Below are 19,637 nucleotides of genomic sequence, written 5' to 3' on the forward strand. Positions count from 1 at the left end.
ATTTTATAATATTCCCATAAAGACGTTGATTCCCATGCCTATATTAGTAAGTACTGTACACTTATTACAGCTTTAATTCCCCTAGAGCAAACTTAGGTTATAAGTTTAGCTCAAGGAAACAAAGGTGATAATAATTTGGCTTTTGTGGTATTTGATCCCACAACCTTTCGGTTTGACAAATCACAGTTACTCAGGTGGGTTTTTTAAGTATTTCATTTATTTTTCTAAACAAAGGGAGCGACATACATACTTAGGATACAGTTAAAAATACAAATATCAACATATCAACTCCTGGATCAGAGGTAAAAGAGAAGTCTGTACACATGGACATGTTCTTTTGCTTATGCTTGCATGGAATGAACACTGCAAGGCAGAGTCTAGTGTTGAATATGAACAAAGAATGCTCAACATGTATGCAAAAAATAGATTTTGTCACAGTGTGGTCAATGAGATATCATACAAATAATCCTTTTTAAAGGAATGTTCAGAATTCAAAACAAGTTCAGCTTAACGGGCAGCATCTATGACATGCTGTTGATTATCACGGATCATTTGGATTCATCCCTCAATTTGTAAAAACTGTAAATGTGTTTATGGTAATGCACTTACAATGGAAGAATATGGGGGCAAGGCATTATACAGAGAATGGTAAATTACATCGTTTTGAAAGTATAGCCACAAGACTTGAACCATGAATGTGATAGAATCAATATTTACTACTACTGCCTTTGTCTGTGCAAAGTTATATCCAATACTTTTAACTCTTGTCATGACCATGTCAAGGCTGTAAACCTTGTAACTTGTGCACAATATGTGCAAAGATACCAGAAAGTTAGAAAACACCCTTTAAAGCTCACATAACACATTTTGTGCAAAATAATGAATATAAGCATTTTAAACAAAAATACAAGCTTTACATTTTTGCTCACAGAATGTGGAGCCTCATGCTACTCTCCGCGATCCATGCACAACTTACCACGCGCCCCATTGAGAGCGAGAACCACTAATTGCGACCACGAGGAGGTTACCCCATGTGACTCTACCCTCCCTAGCAACCGGGCCAATTTGGTTGCTTAGGAGACCTGGCTGGATTCACTCAGCACACCCTGGATTCGAACTCGCGACTCTAGAGGTGGTAGTCAGGGTCAATACTCGCTGAGCTACCCAGGCCCCCAACATTTCTGCTTTTTAACCCTCCTGTACACTTGCCTCATAGACTTCTATTGTAAGTGCATTGCTGTAAATGCAATTTCAATTTGTTTTTACAAACTGAGGGACTGGTCAAAACTGTTGTCTATGGTAATCCATAATTCATAGAGCTTAACTTGTATTGCATCTGGAACATTTGTTTAACTAGCTCTCAGATATCTCTCCTGCCATTGTGATTCTCACACCTGACTATTTGATTCTCTTAAATGTTTTCTAAGTGTTACATGCATAACTTGGGTGAAGAGTGCAAATACAGGGATTATTCTGTTTTCTTTGCACTCATGCACACAGTGTGTATCTGGTATTAAAGTATAAGGAGAAGCAGCATTTCTTCAAACACTCACAAACACAGATTGTCAGTGCAGTTAACCTCAAAGCAACCTTAGCAACAAACTGTCTCCTGATGTTACTGTGCATATATATCAACACTGTAACACAACATAGAAAAGGTTTACTTGTCAGACTTAGAATGGGGTCTTGAAGTCTGAAACCACTAATGAAAATGCTTCCTTATTTAATTCAGTTTTCTTTTCATAACAAATTTCTTACATACAATTTTTAGTGAAAAGTGGATTTTAAAAAGTTTTTAGACATTTGCACAAATAGTTACAATTGCACAAAGAGTTAACATGGTCATTCTAACAAATTTGCTTACATTTGATTACTGACCTACCTGGTGCAAAATCATAAATCTTCTTTTTTTTCTTCTTTTTTTTTTTTTTTTTTTTTGTGAAAAATGTTTCTAAATCATAAGACTTATCTTTAGAATTAAACAGGAAAAATCCCAGATTTTTTATGTGGTCTTAGACTTTTGAACCCCACTGTATTTTTTTTATTACCTATGATACGAAGGATGTGTTTGGGTCCACTTTCAGCTTGCTTTAATGCAGTCATATTGATACTAATAGAAAACCTTGAACATCTTCAACTAATAGAGGCCATTTGGAAAAGCTTTACATCATCTGCATTCTCGTCATTACTGCCTTGTTTTGCTTTAGAAACCGAAGGTCATTGTAAATTCTGAGAAGTAGACTCGGGAGCTGCAGTCAATTTGTATTGAGTGATAAACAGTAAAGATCATTTAATCAGAACAAATGGGAGACAAATGCTTTCAAAGGAAGATTAGTAATGAGATCAATAATACCTGGAGAAAGCTAAGCGTTAGCATTCCCTTTCATCTCAATGGCAGTTGCTAGGCTAACCAGCCAAACCTTGACCTCTTGGAATTTACTGGTATGAAGACTTTCCATCTTATTTTTCTGGCCAAATGGCATGATTTAGCATCTGTGAAGATCATTTAGATCTTTTTATTATGCCTTTGAGTTAAGGATTTCTGAAGAATCAATGAATTTCAGTGGAAAGCTCTTCTGGTAATCTGAGCTCTGTGAATTATTCTCGATGTTCTTCAAAAGGATGGGACATGTTAGAAACTAAACTGCACAAGCCACCAGGCACAAACCCCCACAGTCTGACCAGTGACATTGATGAATTGTGCATTCTTGGCAGATGCATTTCTCGCTAAAAGAATCTGATAAGACTTTAAGGGTGGTCATTTCTCACTAAAAGACACAAGATTTGGATTTAACTAAATAGTTTTCTATATATCTTATCAATAGTGATGCTGACTAAGGAATCAGTACAAATTAACTTGCACTGCCCTGCACTGTTTGTACTGCAGACAAGAATGATACCTCAAATCATGTGGCTTATTGAGGAGAGATGTGCTATTACTTTTCTAAGCAATCAGACTTACGATTGTTCATATGGTGGATGATAAAAAGGGTGGAGAAAAAAGCCCATAGACTTGCATTGAAGGAAGGACCCAAACCATATTAAAAGACTTGGGGGTGGACTCTTTTGACTTGGGACATTAAGCAGCCACATAGCAATGCCCTGGCAACCACCCAGAACAACCTAGAAATGTTGCAACCAGTTTGTATACCTCCAACTCAAAATAATGTCTCTTTTTAACCATAAATTAATATTTAGGAATGTATCAAAACCATGTATTTTGCTTTGGCAGGTTTAATTGTAATTCTGCTTGTTGCTGGCTGAAGACACAGCTGCATATATGTTCACCAGTTATGATGAATGTAATTATAACGATTACACAACAATCAAGAGGAGCTTCTTGGACAGATGGTGGTGGGTGTTTATTTTGACATAATCCTTTCAATGGCTTTCTGTTCCATTTCCTCTCATTCATTCATCCATTCTCCCATTTTTAGCTACATTGATACACTGGTTTGATTTTTCATGCAAAAACACTCTTGTTACCTGTGGCTTTTTTTCTGTTTAAAATGCGTCAAAGAAAATACTGATGTGACATTTAAAAAGATTTTGAAAAAACTTGTTTTGCACTACAAGTAAAAAGTTTGGACACACATGACTGAATTTGTTTCTCATGATCTTAAGCCTCTAGTCTATGGTACGGTTTTGCCATTTGGCATTATTTATATGGCAGGATATCCAAATTTTATAGATAGTTGCTTCAATTATATTACTGCAGTTATTTCTTTATCTGGATGTGTTTATATTTATATTTTATAATCTAATTGTATATCTGCATAAAACACTAATTAAATTCAATATTTAAGTCCTTTTTTTCCCCCTCTAAATCTTCACTTTCACTTTCAGTTTTACATCTGAAAGTCACATGCCAATCCACATAAGGGCAACATAAAAGTAATCCATACAGCTCCAGTGGTTAAATCAATGTCTTCAGAAGCGATATAATACACGTGGGTGGGAAACAGATCAATATTTAAGTCTTTTTTTTTTTTTTTTACTACAAATTTTCCTCCTAGCTCAGTCAATCTCCACTTCACTTTCACGTTATCCTTCTTCTGTTTTTGGTGATTCACATTCTTCATGCATATTGCCCCCTAATGGGTAAGGAGGAGAATTTATGACAAAAAATGATTCAGATATTGATCTGTTTCTTACTCACACTTATCATATCGTGTCTGAACATTGATTTAACCACTGGAGTTGTATGAATTACTTTTATGCTCCCTTTATTTGGATTTTGGAGCTTTAACATTTTGGCACCCATTCACTGGAATTGTGAGGACCCACAGAGCTGAAATATTCTTCTAAAAATCATAATTTGTGTTCTGCAGAAGAAAGAAAGTTATCTGGGATGTCAGGAGGATGAGTAAATCATGAGATAATTTTCATTTTTGGGTGAACTATCCCTTTAAGTGCACAATTCCTATATTTCAGTTTGTGTTTTATTCATAGTTTTGGTGACTTTTCTAAAGTGCAAAAAATATCAATAAACAGAATGAGTCGGTGTGTCCAAAGTTTTGTCTGGTAGAGAATGTCATGCCAAGTTTGCAGCACAATTTTATGATAGTAGAAAATGTCCAGTTGAGGAAGGGCATCTGGTGTAAAACCTGTGCCAAGTCAAATATGCGGATCAGGGATGGTCCGCTGTGGCAATCCCCATCGGGAGCAGCCGAAAGAAGAAGAAGAAGAAGAAGAAGAAGAAGAAGAAGAAAATGTCCAGTTGCTTTGTGCGTGTTTGCTTGAGCAGTGACTAAATGTTGGATGTAAAAATGGCATCCTGATGCAAGGGTTCCAAACAACATCAATGTATCTCATTGTTTTTAAAGTCTTGCAATCTGTCTCCGCCATCCTCCACATCTTTGTATCATCACATAATGATAGCAGGTGCTTGTTCAAAAACAGTCAACCCTGCAAACTTTTCTTCCCGAACAAAGAGAAACGACTCCTAAAAAATCCAGGGAAAGTGTCCATTGTAAAACAGAAAACAAACAAAAAAGCACATCCACAAGAAACACATTATATCAACAATTCAGATCTCCAGTGGTTTGTCCGACATCAGTCAGGACAGAAATCAAATCACATGGGGAGGTTACAGTCTCAGCATTATTTTTCCCCAGCCATCAAAAATAACTTATATTGTTGTGCAGTCCTCCAGGAAACATCCCTGTGGGTTGAGCTCAACTGAGCAATTACCGTCCACTGATCACGAGAGACATTTCCAATGCTTCAACATGAATAGTTATCACATCACTATGCAACACAAAAGAGATGAACAGGAGAGAATGGTAGGCGTAGATTGCATGGGGAGAGAAGGTAGTAGCTATCGTACAGCGACAATGGCAGCTTCGAGAAACGTTTCGCTGGTTCATTACTGATGGATTTGCCATTTGTGTCTGGCAGCCCTGCTCAGCTCCCCATTGCAGGGGACGATCATTGTTTGTTGAAGTGACTGACTACCAAACTGATTCAGTTCGAGGACAGGGTGTCATTGGCATATCCACATGCTCCACTTTTGAGAGTTAGAAATGAAGGGTTTCAGTCCGAGAGTGTTTGCGCCGCCAACCTAATTCCGTCCTTTTGTGTTGGAAAATTCTCAGTGCTTAAACCAAAATCCGGGAAGGACTTTATTTAAGCCGGTCCTCAGTGAATTGTAGGTATGTCTCCCAGCCAGGCCCCTGGTAGCGGTCGGGGGAATGTGTATGCATTCTGCAAAAACAGAGCAAGAAAAGTTCAGACGACAAATTGGCTTTGTAGTGAGCACTTCTTGAACACAATTGAAATCTGGCAAGCATGTTATTGTTTACTCCCAGAGTGAAGACAGTCAAACAAATTAGCTTTCAAATGTGTTTAATAGCGTTCCTAAGATAATATTTCTTGTGTAAACAATCTTTCACTTTTAATCGAGCTTAGCAGTCCTTGACTCGCGTTGAGGAATCAATTAGCTGTCACAAATGTATATTCAGTATCTCTTTTCCTGCAGCCAAGAACATTTTAAAAAGCATGTCTTTTTCCAATTAACTTCTAAATGGGATGTTCACGCGAGGTGAGTGGTTCACTAAACATGTTTCCCTTCCGCTCGCCTTCCTGTTGAGGGTAACCCACGCTGTGAACAGCTTGTCACGTTTTAAGTTGAAAAATATTAATTCAACTGTGGGGAGATGAAATGAAATTGTTCCCTTCTGGTAAAGAACCCTTGCACTCTTGTTTTACTCTAATGTTGCATTAATTTCGCGATACCGCATGTATACAAATCAGAGGCGTCTACAGAGTTGGAGACCTGCGTCTGCTTCAGAAACACTGATATTGTTTGTCCCCAGTTAAAAATGTCCTTTTATCCTGCCAACAGCAATCTTTTGGGTAATTATATGCCAAACGGAGGAGTTTACATGCTATTTTTCATTGTGTAGTGTTAGCTGATTATGTGATATTCATTCTATTCCAGGAAGACACAAAAGCAGCAGGGGTCTAATCTCTAAATCGTAGGGCTCCTCTGAGAGTTGTAATTATCGACTTGTGAATAAATCATCGTTTATGTCTTCAAAGTGGACGGATTGCTTTGAAACATCTGAGTTGGTCCTGAACTGAACATAAAAGTTGAAGGCATGATTTTGTGCTTAAAGGGATAGTTCACCCCAAATTTTTCTTTCTGTCATTATTTATTTTAGCCTCAGTCACCATTCACTTTCATTGTATGGAAAATGTGTGGTGAAATTGAATGTTGACTGAGGCTAGCATTCTGCATAACATCTCCTTTTGTGTTCCATGCAATAAAGAAAGTCATACAGGCTTGGAACAACATGAGAGTATAATGAAAGCATTTTTGGGTGAACAATTCCTTTAAAAGACTTGTAAAAGCACTTGTTTAGTTACCATAATGACAATATCTCAATACAACAACAACAACAGTTGAAACATTTGTGTGGGTCTTAAATGGATATACTGTATAAGCTTAAGCAAAATACAATATTTTGTAAGCAAATCATTTTCTAAAGAGGCAAATTTTAACATTAATCTTTGATTATTAATATATTAAAAAGATTTTTTATCCTATAACCCTCTATGGTTCACATAATGTTCCAGTAATATTATTTCCCATTCTATTTGTTATACATACTGTATAAAATAGCTAAAAAAAAAAATAAAGACAATTTTCTTTTTTAATTTGGGAAAAATACCAAAATGGTCAAAAAACTAAATGTTGCTTCTCACAAAGTTTAAATTTCTCCTCCAATTAAACGCATGTACTTTTTTAAATTAATATACACTCACCAACCACTTTATTTGAAACACTAGGTCCTAATAAAGTGCCCAACAATGTCTTCTGCTGTTGTAGATGATTTGCTTCAAGGTTCGACATGTTGTGCATTCTGAGATGCTATTCAGCTACTACAATTGTAAAGAGTGGTTATCTGAGTTACCATAGCCTTTCTGTCCATTGAGACCTCTCATCAACAAGGCGTTTCTGTCCGCAGAACTGCTGCTCACTTGATGTTTTTTGTTTTTGGCACCATTCTGAGTAAATTCTAGAGACTGTTATGTGTGAAAATCCCAGGAGATCAGCAGTTACAGAAATACTCATACCAGCTCATCTGGCACCAACAATCATGCCACGCTCCAAATCACTGAGAACACATTTTTTCCCCATTCTGATGTTTGATGTAAAACATTAACTGAAGCTCCTGACCCGTATCTGCATGATTTTATGCACTGCACTGCTGCCACACAATTGGCTGATTAGATAATCGCATGAATAGGCACAGGTGTTCCTAATAAAGTGGTCGGTGAGTGTATAGGTTTGAGCAAAATATGTTGTTGTAAGCAAAGACATTTCTAAAAAGGCACATTTTAACATTAATCTTTGATTATTAATGTATTCAAATGTTGTTGTTTTTTTACCCTATAAACCTGTATGGTTCACAAAATGTTCCAATAATTTTTATTGGAAACATTCTATTTGTTTTACATACTGTACAGTTGCAATTGAAATTATTCAACCCCCCCCCCCAAGACAGTAAGGATTTATAAAGGTAAGCTTTTCTGATGACCCAGAACATTTAAAGATTGCATCTATATCAGTTGAGAGACACATTCAAAGTCATAGTGTGAATATATAACCTAATATTTGTAAATAGCAGGATTAATATTTTTTTAAATACAGCCATGTCATAATTATTCAACCCCTATTGCATGTAGCTGTTTCTTAAATATGTAAGGCTACACAAGTAATTGTTTTAAAACAAAATTAAGTCATCAATCTGCAATGGCACTTATTTAAGTTTTAAAATGTAAGTTTAGCGTTGTAAGCAAAAATGTATTTCTATGCAAAAAATGCAATTAAAAATAAACTGTCTCAAAAGCTAATAGAGGAGATTATTTCATTACACATGAAATGTCATGGCTAAAAGTACATTTCCAAGGCACTTCAATTTTCAATAGACAAAGTTGGCAGCACCATTCATACATCTTTTAAATATGATACAACAGCAACCTTCTTGGGGTGTGGAAGAAAGCAAAACTTCACCAGGGGAAATGCTGACTTGAATATTCAAGAAGTAATTAGGAAAGACCTGTGGAGTCCTGGAAGAAGGTTTTATAGACGGATGACACGAAACTGAAAATGAGTTTTAGACCCATGGGTCAGCAGTACGTCTGGAGTAAGATGACAAGGTGATGACAAGAATGACACAATCCCACAGTCAAGCATGTTCTGGGGTGTTTTGTGGCTGCAGGAAACAGCTATCCAGACTATGTGACTGACACCATGGATTCTTTCAGGTATCAGGCCATTTTGGCATGAAAAATGTGATGCCTTCAGTGCGTAAATTGAAGCTCGGTGATCACTGGACTTTCCAGCAAGACAATAACACCAAGGATACATCCAAGTTGTCCTGAATCTGGTTCAGGGATGGGTCGTGGAATTTCCTCAAATGGCCCTTTCAGTCCATCATTAAAATCCCATTGCAAACCTTTGTTGGGATTTCAAGGAAGCAGTGGCAGCACAGAAACCAAAGAATGTCAATGAGCTGGAAGATTTTGCTCATGAGAAATGCCTGAGAACACTTACCTGAAACATTTATTTGTTGTTATTAAGGATAAAGGATGCTCCACAAATGATTGACTTTGGGGGTTGAATATTTTTGACATGACATATGTGGAGAGAATTAGTTATTTTTTATTTTAAAATTTGGGTAAAATGAACTCTTTGTTCTCAAAATCACTCAAATGTGTATTAAAAACTTACTTTGACTATTTACTGAGGTTTCAGTTGATGTGTTTTAATTCACATCACCAGAATGTATTGCTGGTCAGGGGGGTTGAATAATTTTGATTGCAACTGTATAAAATAACTCTAAAAACTAAATAAAATGTTATTTATTGTCCTTTCAAATTTCTCTTCAAAGCTAAGCTCATCCTCACTGTTAGAGTCAATAGTAGGGTTAAAAATGAGCAAAATAATTCATTTCTGTGCTGCAACCCCCGTTTTTTTTTTTTTTTTTGTGAAAACAGTTCTCTTGCATTTTAAGACATACAGAGCGTGCTGATAGTGATCTATCAGCTTATTGGCTGAGGTGTTTGTGTATTAGGGCCCTGCAAATTCGCAACTTGAATACAGTGGGGGTTAAAGGTGGTCTGCGGATTGGTCAGTTTAAATGTATCTGGTCTATTAGTGGTCACATGGTCAAGGAGAGGATAAAATTGGATTGTAACTTATGCTCTGGGTTCTTTTTTCTCTGGGTCTCTTGCTCTCTTTGGCAACACATGGTGCTTTTCTCTCTCTCTCTCTCTCTCTCTCTCTCTCTCTCTCTCTCTCTCTCTCTTTCTGTCTTCCATTGTCTCTCATTCAGGTAGTATGCATGCTGGTTTCATCTAAATATTTCTAAATTTTTAACTATTATATCTAAACTGTAACCATCTGATTTAACGCTGTAAGACTTTATTTTTATTTTTTTTAAATGTTCTCTTTAATCCAATTTTAGCTTAATTTCACTATGTAACATATATTCATCTTAAACATTTAAGTGCTGCATATTGCATTATAATAAGGTCATAGTACAGTTCTAAACAATGCTCTCCAACATTATTAGCTATTCAAACTGCACTTATTTTTGTAGCAGAAGGTGGTAATAGGAAAGAAATGCACAGTTTTATTCCGTCTTGCTGTTAACATTTCTTCAGTCACCTCGGCATTCCTACAGCTTGAACCACTGTTGTTGAAAAACCCACACAATTGTGCACTCTTCTTCTTGGCATTATGTTCTTGGCTTTTTCTTTTGCCCAGAAAATTGTCAACAAAATAGCGTTATTTTAAGATTATATTGGCATGAGATATCCATAAGATTGCTCAATCATTAAACTCACCCCAAGATATAGCTCTTTAATCTTTCTCCATTTCCAGCTTAAAATGCAGAGCCAACTGCAACCCCAATTCCGAAAAAGTTGGGACAGTATGGAAAATGCTTATAAAAACAAAAAGAGTAATTTGTAAATTCGATTCATCCTGTACTCAGCCTGATCTCACGAAATTTATGTGAGCATTGCAACATTTTTGCTAAACTGAAACTACATGTGTTCAAATGTATTGTTTTTCAAATCATGCATTAAAGTAAAAGTGTCTTGGTTTCATAACATAACGGAGGGTGAGTAATAGAGCGAAAAATAAGTGTTTATAAAGTCATAATCAGCAATTGTACTCATGATTTGTGTGACAATGAATAAAATGCACAGTTTGTAGCATCTCTAGTATTCATTTCACCAGGAAACTGCAGCAAAACGTAGAAAGTGGCACGTAAAAGTCAGTTTGCGAAAATGTATATAGAGTAACGTTCATACTATAAGACCAGTTGCCTGTACTATATTAAAAGCATACTGTAATAGAATATTCCAAAGTATTCCCGAGCTCATCTCATGGTGACGAATGACAGTTTTTTAAGACAGTGACGACTTGGGGATCGGAGATCACACGCATTCAGAAAGTCTTGCCCTTTACACACCAATATTTGACTGGATTCCTTGGATCTTTTAACTATATTGTGCACTGTAGATGGTGAAATGCCCAAAATCCTTCTCATTTGTATTTGGGGAACATTGTTTTCAAAGCGCTGGATTATTCGCTGATGCATCTGTTGGCAAACTGGTGAGCCTAGACCCATCCTTGCTCTTGAAGGACTAGGCTTTTTTTTTGCAGGCTCCTAATATACTATATCACACGAGAAAAAAAAAACATGATCAACCATGGAGTGCATATTATAGAAGGACTTCGAAATAAAGCCTTTTTAAAAACATAATTTAAGGTCATGTTGGCAGTATGCAAAGCACAACATGCCTGCTGTTAAACTGTTATTAGGAAACATGTAATTTCATGCATGCTGCTAATGCAAAAGATAAAATGAAAAGCTCACAACAGATGTGTTGAACACAACAGAATGGGTTTTTACAGTGGCATCTTGAAAAAAAAACTCTTAAAACTGGTGTGGTGAAATGTTGCGATTTGGATTCCAATTTGCGCCGCCTGCAGCATGTGAATTATGCAGAGGTGGGTGTTTTGGGATCTGGTGGTCGTTTTAAATAAACGTCATATCTTAAGTCTTAAGTTAAGACCTGGGGCCGGTTGCATAAACATAGCCATTAACTTAAGACTTCGTCTAACAATTAGTCTGACTAGCTAAAAAGGCTATAGGAAGCCAGTTGCATAAAACAAACTCACAGTCTTTAGTAAGACAGTCTATTGGATTGTGGGAAAACTAAGACACTGAACATCTTTAAAAAAAAAATCGTTTTGTGTCTGTCTATGTTCTTTCTATTGTTTTTCTATGTAAACTTTCTAGATATGAATATCTATTTTTGTCAGCATCTCGCACAGGAGCGACACATATTTTAGATGCTATGTCAGGTAAAAGCACATCAACTTTTAAAAGCGCATCTTGAGATACATGCCTTCTGTTGTGCATTGCACTGCATCTATCCATCCATCCATCCGTTCTCATCAGAGTAAGACGACATGCAAATACCCCCGCTACCCAGTATTCTACTGGCAAATGTTCAGTCTCTGGACAAAAAGCTCTGCGAGCTGAGAGCGTGGATCTCTTTCCAACGAGAGACGAGGGACTGCTGCATTATCTGCCTTACAGAAACTTGGATGTCTGCGGAGATTCCAGATTCAGCCATTGAACCCACGGGGTTCTCCGTGCACCGAGCGGACAGATCGAAAGACCTCTCAGGTAAAAGCAGAGGTGGTGGTGTATGTTTTATGATCAACAAATCCTTGTATGATCAGAGGAATGTACATTCTATCAAGTCTTTCTGCTCTCCTGATCTGGAAATTCTCATGCTTCTGTGTTGACCATACTGGCTACTGAGGGAATTCACAGCGGTCATTATCACAGCTGTGTACATCCCGCCACAAGCCGACACAGACCGGGCACTCAAGGAACTGTATGGGATTATAAGCAAGCAGAAAACTGCGCACCCTGAGGCTGCGTTCATTGTGACCAGGGACTTTAACAAAGCCAACTTCAAGTCAGTAGCACCGAAATACTACCAACACATCCGGGTTTTGGACCATTGCTACTCTCCCTTCCGGGATGGCTACAAATCCCTCCCCCGCCCACCATTTGGCAAATTGGACCACTCTTCCGTTCTGCTTCTGCCCGCTTATAAAAACTCCGCCGTGAACACCGCTGCCTCTCTCTCGGATGAGCTAAATACTTTTTATGCTCGTTTCAAGGGAAATAATACCACCCTCGTGGAGAGAGCTCTCGCGGCCGAAGCTACAGAGGTTAGTTCACAATCCGACTCTGTAGCGGATGTAACCCGATCCTTCCGACGGGTAAATATCTGTAAAGCCGTGGGTCCAGAGGGCATTCCGGGCCATGTCATCAGAGCGTGTGCAAACCAACTGGCTGGTGTTTTTACGGACACTTTCAACCTTTCCCTCTCCTTGTCTGTGGTCCCCACATGCTTCAAAACGTCCACCATTGTGCCTGTACCAAAGCAAACCAAAATTACTTGCTTAAATGACTGCCGTCCTGTTGCTCTGACCCCCATCATCAGCAAATGCTTTGAGAGACTAATCAGAGATTACATCTGCTCTGTGCTGCATCCCACACTGGACCCATTGTAGTTTGCTTACCGCAACAACTGCTCCACTGATGATGCCATTGCATCTACAATACACACTGCTCTCTCCCACCTGGAAAAAAGGAACACTTCTGTGAGAATGCTGTTTGTAGACTACAGCTCAGCATTCAACTCCATAGTGCCCTCCAAGCTTGAAGTGAAACTCCAGGCTCTGGGCTTAAACAGCTCGCTGTGCAGCTGGATCCAGGACTTCCTGTCAAGAAGACGCCAGGTGGTTATAATGGGCAGGAACATCTCCTCATCACTGACCCTCAACACTGGAGCCCCACAGGGCTGTGTTCTCAGCCCACTTCTGTATTCCCTGTACACACATGACTGTGTGGCAACACATAGCTCCAATGCCATCATTAAGTTTCTGATGATACGACGGTGGTAGGTCTGATCACTGACAATGATGAAACAGCCTACAGAGAGGAGGTGCACACTCTGACACGCTGGTGTCAGGAGCACAACCTCTCCTTCAACATCATCAAAACAAAGGAGCTTGTGGTGGACTTCAGGAGAAGAGAAAGAGAACACAGCCCCCTCACCATCAATGGAGCACCAGTGGAGAGAGTCAGCAGCTTCAAGTTCCTCGGTGTCCACATCACTGAGGAACTCACATGGTCTGTCCACACTGAGGCCGTTGTGAAAAAGGCTCATCAGCGCCTCTTCTTCCTGAGACGGCTGAGGGAGTTTGGAATGAACTGCCACATCCTCACACGGTTCTACACCAGCACTGTAGAGAGCATCCTGACTGGCTGCATCTCCGCCTGGTACGCCAATAGCACCGCCCACAACCGCAAAGCCCTGCAAAGGGAGGTGCAAACTGCCAGACACATCATCGGAGGTGAGCTTCCCTCCCTCCAGGACATATATACCAGGCGATGTGTGAAAAAAGCTCGGAGGATCATCAGAGACTCCAGCCACCCGAGCCATGGGCTGTTCTCACTGCTACCATCAGGCAGGCGGTATCGCAGCATCTGGACCCGCACCAGCCGACTTCATGACAGCTTCTTCCCCCAAGCAATCAGACTTTTGAACTCTTGATCTCTCACGATCAATATACATCTGCACTGCACTTTATTAATCTTATTATCTCACATTGGACTGTCATAAATTATATTCTCTCTTAACAACACACTGGCAACTGACTATCAACCGACAGCCTGAATGTCAATACAGTACAATACAACCTACTGTACATTTTATATATACTATATATACTATTTTTATTGTATAATGTGAATTCTATATTGTGTGTATTGTATACTGTACATTGTATGTTATTATTTGTATATTGTGTTGTGTGTAATTATGTGTATATTAGATTTTAAATTGTGATGTGTAAATCTGATGTTTATTGTAAACTGGTATATGTCTCATCACTGTCATGACTGCTATGTTGCTCAGAACTGCACCCAAGAATTTCACACACTATTGCACTTGTGTATATGGTTGTGTGACAATAAAAGTGATTTGATTTGATTTGATTTCATATAGGAATTAGTTTTTCAAAAAGATGAACAGTGGCAAGACATATTTTGAACACTGCATAAGCACCACAATGCAATGTGCAGGGACATGTGCTCTAACCGCTAAACCACGACTCCAATTGTGATTTCTTTTGATCTTTTGAATTTTCAACAATTTCCCTGATTGTTCTAAATCGCTTGAGGAGTACATCAAATAACCCCTAAACTGACGACTTCATTCACAGCCCTGGGAGAAGCTTCACTAATGGCTTTTTAATTTGCACCTCATCAACCTAACAAAAGAGGTTTCTAGAAGGAGAATGGATAGTGCTCACCCTGTCATTGATTGGTTGTCCTCGGAGACTTTAAATGAGCTGTGCATTAGAGGTACTCATTTATGTACAGAATAATACTTATTATCATAATGCAAGCTCTGGGTCAGTGTGTTCCGATGTCGTTCCAAACCCGTATAACCTTCTTTTTTCCGTGTTATATGAAGGGGAAATATTCGGCAAAGTGGGTGAACTACCCCTTTAAGTTAGTAGCATTTCTACTTTGTTACTTGTTATCCAGTTAGTTTAGTTAGTTGTACTCTTTTTTCTTTGGATTATAAATGCTCCTCTATATCCTAACTGGCCTTTCAATGCATTAACAGTATGCCCTTGAGAACATGTCTGCAATCATGCATGTTAACGTGCATGATGTGCATGTGTTTGTATGCAAACTTTGCCTTGGTTTATCAACCCTGAATTGCTGTGGGATGTAAGGAGAATGCATGCATGATACAAGACAAATACTGCAACACATTAATGTTTGCACATCCAGTATAAATGCTATATGGCCACTCCACATCTCCGACTATACGATGCAATTGTGAGTCATGGAGAGATGCAAATTAACTGATGGGCCACATAAATTCTTATGATAACAAATAAACATGTCAGCATCAACACTTCGCCAGATTTGAACGCAAGTTAAATCATTTCCTATTTGAACAGAACTTTTTGCAATACACATTGTTTCAAAGCAGCAACACATCTCATATACTGTTGCAGAAGCCTGTAGACTGCTCTACATGACAGTAGAGAAACCCAGAGGTATACTTTATTTTAATGACATATTTTTGAGTTTATATTAAAATCTCTGACTCTGACAGAAATCCATCCATTCATCCATCCATCCATCCATCCATCCATCCATACTGTATAACCATAAATCAATCAATCCATCTATACATCCATACTGTATAACCATAAATCCATCCATCCATCCATTATAACCATAAATCAATCAATCCATCCATCCATCCATCCATCCATTATAACCATAAATCCATCTATCCATCCATCCATCCATCCATCCATCCAGCCAGCCAGCCAGTATACATATGAATCCAGCCAGCCAGCCAGCCAGTATAAATATGAATCCATCCATCCATCATTCCATCCATCCAGTATAACCATAAATCCATCCATCCATCCATCCAGTATAACCATAAATCCATCCATCCATCCATACTGTATAACCATAAATCCATCCATCCATCCATACTGTATAACCATAAATCCATCCATCCATCCATCCTGCCAGCCAGCCAGTATAAATATGAATCCATCCATCCAGTATAACCATAAATCCATCCAGCCAGCCAGCCAGTATAAATATGAATCCATCCATCAAGCCAGCCAGCCAGCCAGCCAGCCAGTATCAATATGAATCCATCCATCCAACCAGCCAGCCAGCCAGCCAGTATAAATATGAATCCATCCATCCATCCATCCATAAAAAATAGTTTAACATCAAGACAAGGCTTGTTTCATTTTGATGGGAAGGCAAAAAGGAGGAGAAATTTCAAGAGGAGCAATCCGAGGACTGATGTGTCCAATAACACAGTGTGGGAAGAAAAGTGCTTTGGCAGTCAGAGCTCGTTTGTAGTTTATTTTTACATTATTTCAATTAAATCCGAGCCAGAGCTTACTGCATACACATGCACTCACGTGAAAAATACATGTCCACCCAGAATACTCTCAGAATACTTCCATCAGGTAACATGGAAATTTAGAAAAACTGCAGTGTGAAAATGAGCATGTAGGTCATGAAACAATTTCCTCTTTTGATGGCTGCGACTGTAGTATGCAAATGCATTCCCTGAGGGGTTTGTAGAGTTTAGATCTTTATAATTGTCTCCATTACTATTAGGAGAGTGACTGTAATAAGTCAAATGTTGATGGTTGCGGGAAAAAAACAGGCAGGCATCTGTAGGGAGTGATTGTAATAATGTTAGAGGCGGTCTGTATCAGACTGCTTTGTTCTCAAAGGGGGACATTTCAATTAAAAGTTTAAATGCACTATATGTGGTCCTTTTGTACATTATGGCAGAGGTTGAAATGGCGAACAGAGCTTGTTAGCTTTGAATAATTGAATGAAATAAAATAACTTACAATTGTAGCCACATTGGTAACAACTGGCAGAGAATTATAATAAACTATATTAGATGTATTTTCAGAGCACTTGGAATCAGAAGAAAAGATCACTTTTACTTGCTGATTAGAGTGTTTTTTTTTTGTATTTTTAATGTATTTGGTTTTGAAAGTTTGAATGGTCTGTAGTTTTTTGGGCCAGAAATATGCATATGGTCTTCTAGGACTTCCAGGAGAGATCTAAATTCAAGGGTTCTGGAATGTTCTGGAAACATTCATTTTTGGTTCTCAAAATGTCCCCAGAATGAACATACTAAAGTTATGTTTTAGTTAGCCAGGATTTTAATTTTTTTAATTTAAGAAAATAGAACATTCCTTTTTGGTTTGGAAAGCGTTCCCCTAACGTTCTCCAAACCTCTATATTCAGGTTTCTTTTCTGCAACCCTGCTATATGTCAATAATGAATCTACAATCCATGTTGCATCGTTTAATTAATCATTAGAATAAACTAAACATCATCATCACACATAATATGGAGGATTCAAATGACTATGTAAGATTGAATTCTTCCAAAAGATTTGCTGGAACATGTATTGATTTAATCTATCATTGTACCACAATACTGAAAACTGAGCCAAAATTTTACGTTTTCTAAAACTGCATCGTAGCATGCACCAGAGATAAACATGTAAATATTAAAGTAAATTATTCCAAATAACTTCAACAATGACTTCAATACAGTCTAGGGTTTTTAAAGTCAGAAATATATTGGCAGACATCAAAAACTGAATAAACATCCAATTAACCTTTGCTAGACTACCATTAGATTCATTTCTTACAAAAATATTCCCCGTCATCGTGTATTCAAACTTGGTGTGTCGAGATCAGTATGCAACTCGCAAGAGCAATGCTGTTTGCTGTGATCATCAAACTTGGTGCGACATATTTTGACATGTTATATTTGAATATATGTGAGATTTCAGAGCTGCGGTGGTAAGCAACATTTTCAATGAATAACAACATCAATTTCTGATTCTCACACAAAGCTATCCCTTGCCTTCAGAAGACTTGGAATATAGTGAATAAGTTGTATGAACTACTTTAAGGTACTTCTATGGTGCTCGACAGCCCCGTCACCATTAACTATTGAATTTATTTACATGCACGCCAATATTCTGATAACTGCCAAAAATCTGTGTATTAAAAAAAAATCAGACAACGCAATAAAATCTTGTTTACATGAGATGGAGTCGTTTGGATTACTTTTATGCTGCCTTAATATGCTTTTTTGTGCTTCAAAGTTCTGGCCACCATTCACTTCCATTGAATGGAATTATAGAGCTGAGATATTTTTCTAAAAATCTTAATTGGTGTTCTGCAGAAGAAAGAAAGTCATTCACTTCTGGGATGGCATGAGGTGAGTAAATGATGAGAGAATTTTCATTTTTGGGTGAACTTTACCTTTTAATGCTAAAACCTGCTAACACAAATTCGGTGCTCACATCTGAAGAATTGACAACTTGTGAGAAAAGTTTGATGGGCTGCAAATACAAGAATGACCTTGCTGTTTAATTAGCCAGTGGGTCAAGGGATCAGGCAAATTCTACCTTTCCCTGATTAAGTCCAATCACAGTCTGATATAAATAGCCTTAACGTCTGGCAGCACAGTTTGTTTTTAATCTGCACCCTTAATCCAAGGTGGATTCTGCTCTATGCTTCCCTGCTCACTTTAATTTCCTCTCGCGCTCCTTAAAGAACGCTGGAACACACACACAGAGTGTGAGAGAGAGAGAGAGAGAGCAAGGGCAGTAATGAAGTGATTGTGCCAATGGATTTCGCTAATAAGTCTTCCTTCGACCCCCCGAGCTCAACTGGCCTGCATCGCTCCTATCACACTGTGTGTGTGTGTGTGTTTGTGTGCAGCTCAACAGGGCATCCACTTTCAGCAGATAGGGCACTAAGTGTCTGTCTTTAACTGATGGATAAATCTGGAGCAGAAAAAAACAGAAATGATTGCAGCCACGCAGCATTATGTCAGCAAGACAAGAACAACAGTTGTTAAAAAAGCAAAACCGCTTCAGTTTAAAGTGTCTTAATTTGTGTCTTTTAGTTCATGTCTATTAGCTTTGAGGTCACCTGTATGCTAGTGGACTCCTAAAAGTTGCCAATATTACAAACCTTTAGCAGAAACCCCCCCATGTAATGCAGATACATGGAATATTAGCGTCTTTACTCCCATCTGTCAGTCTACAAAACTCCTGAAGCTCTGCCTTTGCCCTTAGAAAATGCCACAGGCTTGGAAAAATGTGCCAACTGCTGTCTAATAATACACATTCTTTTTATCTAATTCATTAAGCCTGTTGTTTCACAATTGCTAAAAAACTTGACGCCTGTGTCAACATCGTACTTGACTCGTTCCCAGGAAGAGCCATGCATTTTAAATCCGAGTGCAAATTTAGAGCAATTAAAATCACGCCGTTAGTACTACAGGACATGATCTAAATTGTAGGTTATTTATATATCATCTAAAGTCTTTGTTGTACTGCTTATATATCAAAAAAGTCAATACAAATCCAGATGTGTTTAATTGTCAAGAAAATAATGTCACAATGCAAAAAATCTTAAT

The 19,637-nt window shown here is 38.2% G+C and overlaps 1 protein-coding gene across 1 annotated transcript in view; it reads right to left on the reverse strand.

The window, feature by feature from the left end:
• Positions 1 to 206: 206 nt before the first annotated feature.
• LOC127423733 (leucine-rich repeat transmembrane neuronal protein 4-like) overlaps positions 207 to 19,637 on the reverse strand; it is a 39,182-nt gene continuing 19,751 nt past the window's right edge. The window contains exon 4 of the mRNA XM_051668271.1: positions 207 to 5,706. The gene's annotated coding sequence lies outside the window, so the exon portion shown is untranslated. The remainder of the gene's footprint in view (positions 5,707 to 19,637) is intronic.

Source organism: Myxocyprinus asiaticus, chromosome 33 (assembly GCF_019703515.2).
Source record: "Myxocyprinus asiaticus isolate MX2 ecotype Aquarium Trade chromosome 33, UBuf_Myxa_2, whole genome shotgun sequence".
Lineage (NCBI taxonomy): Eukaryota > Metazoa > Chordata > Actinopteri > Cypriniformes > Catostomidae > Myxocyprinus > Myxocyprinus asiaticus.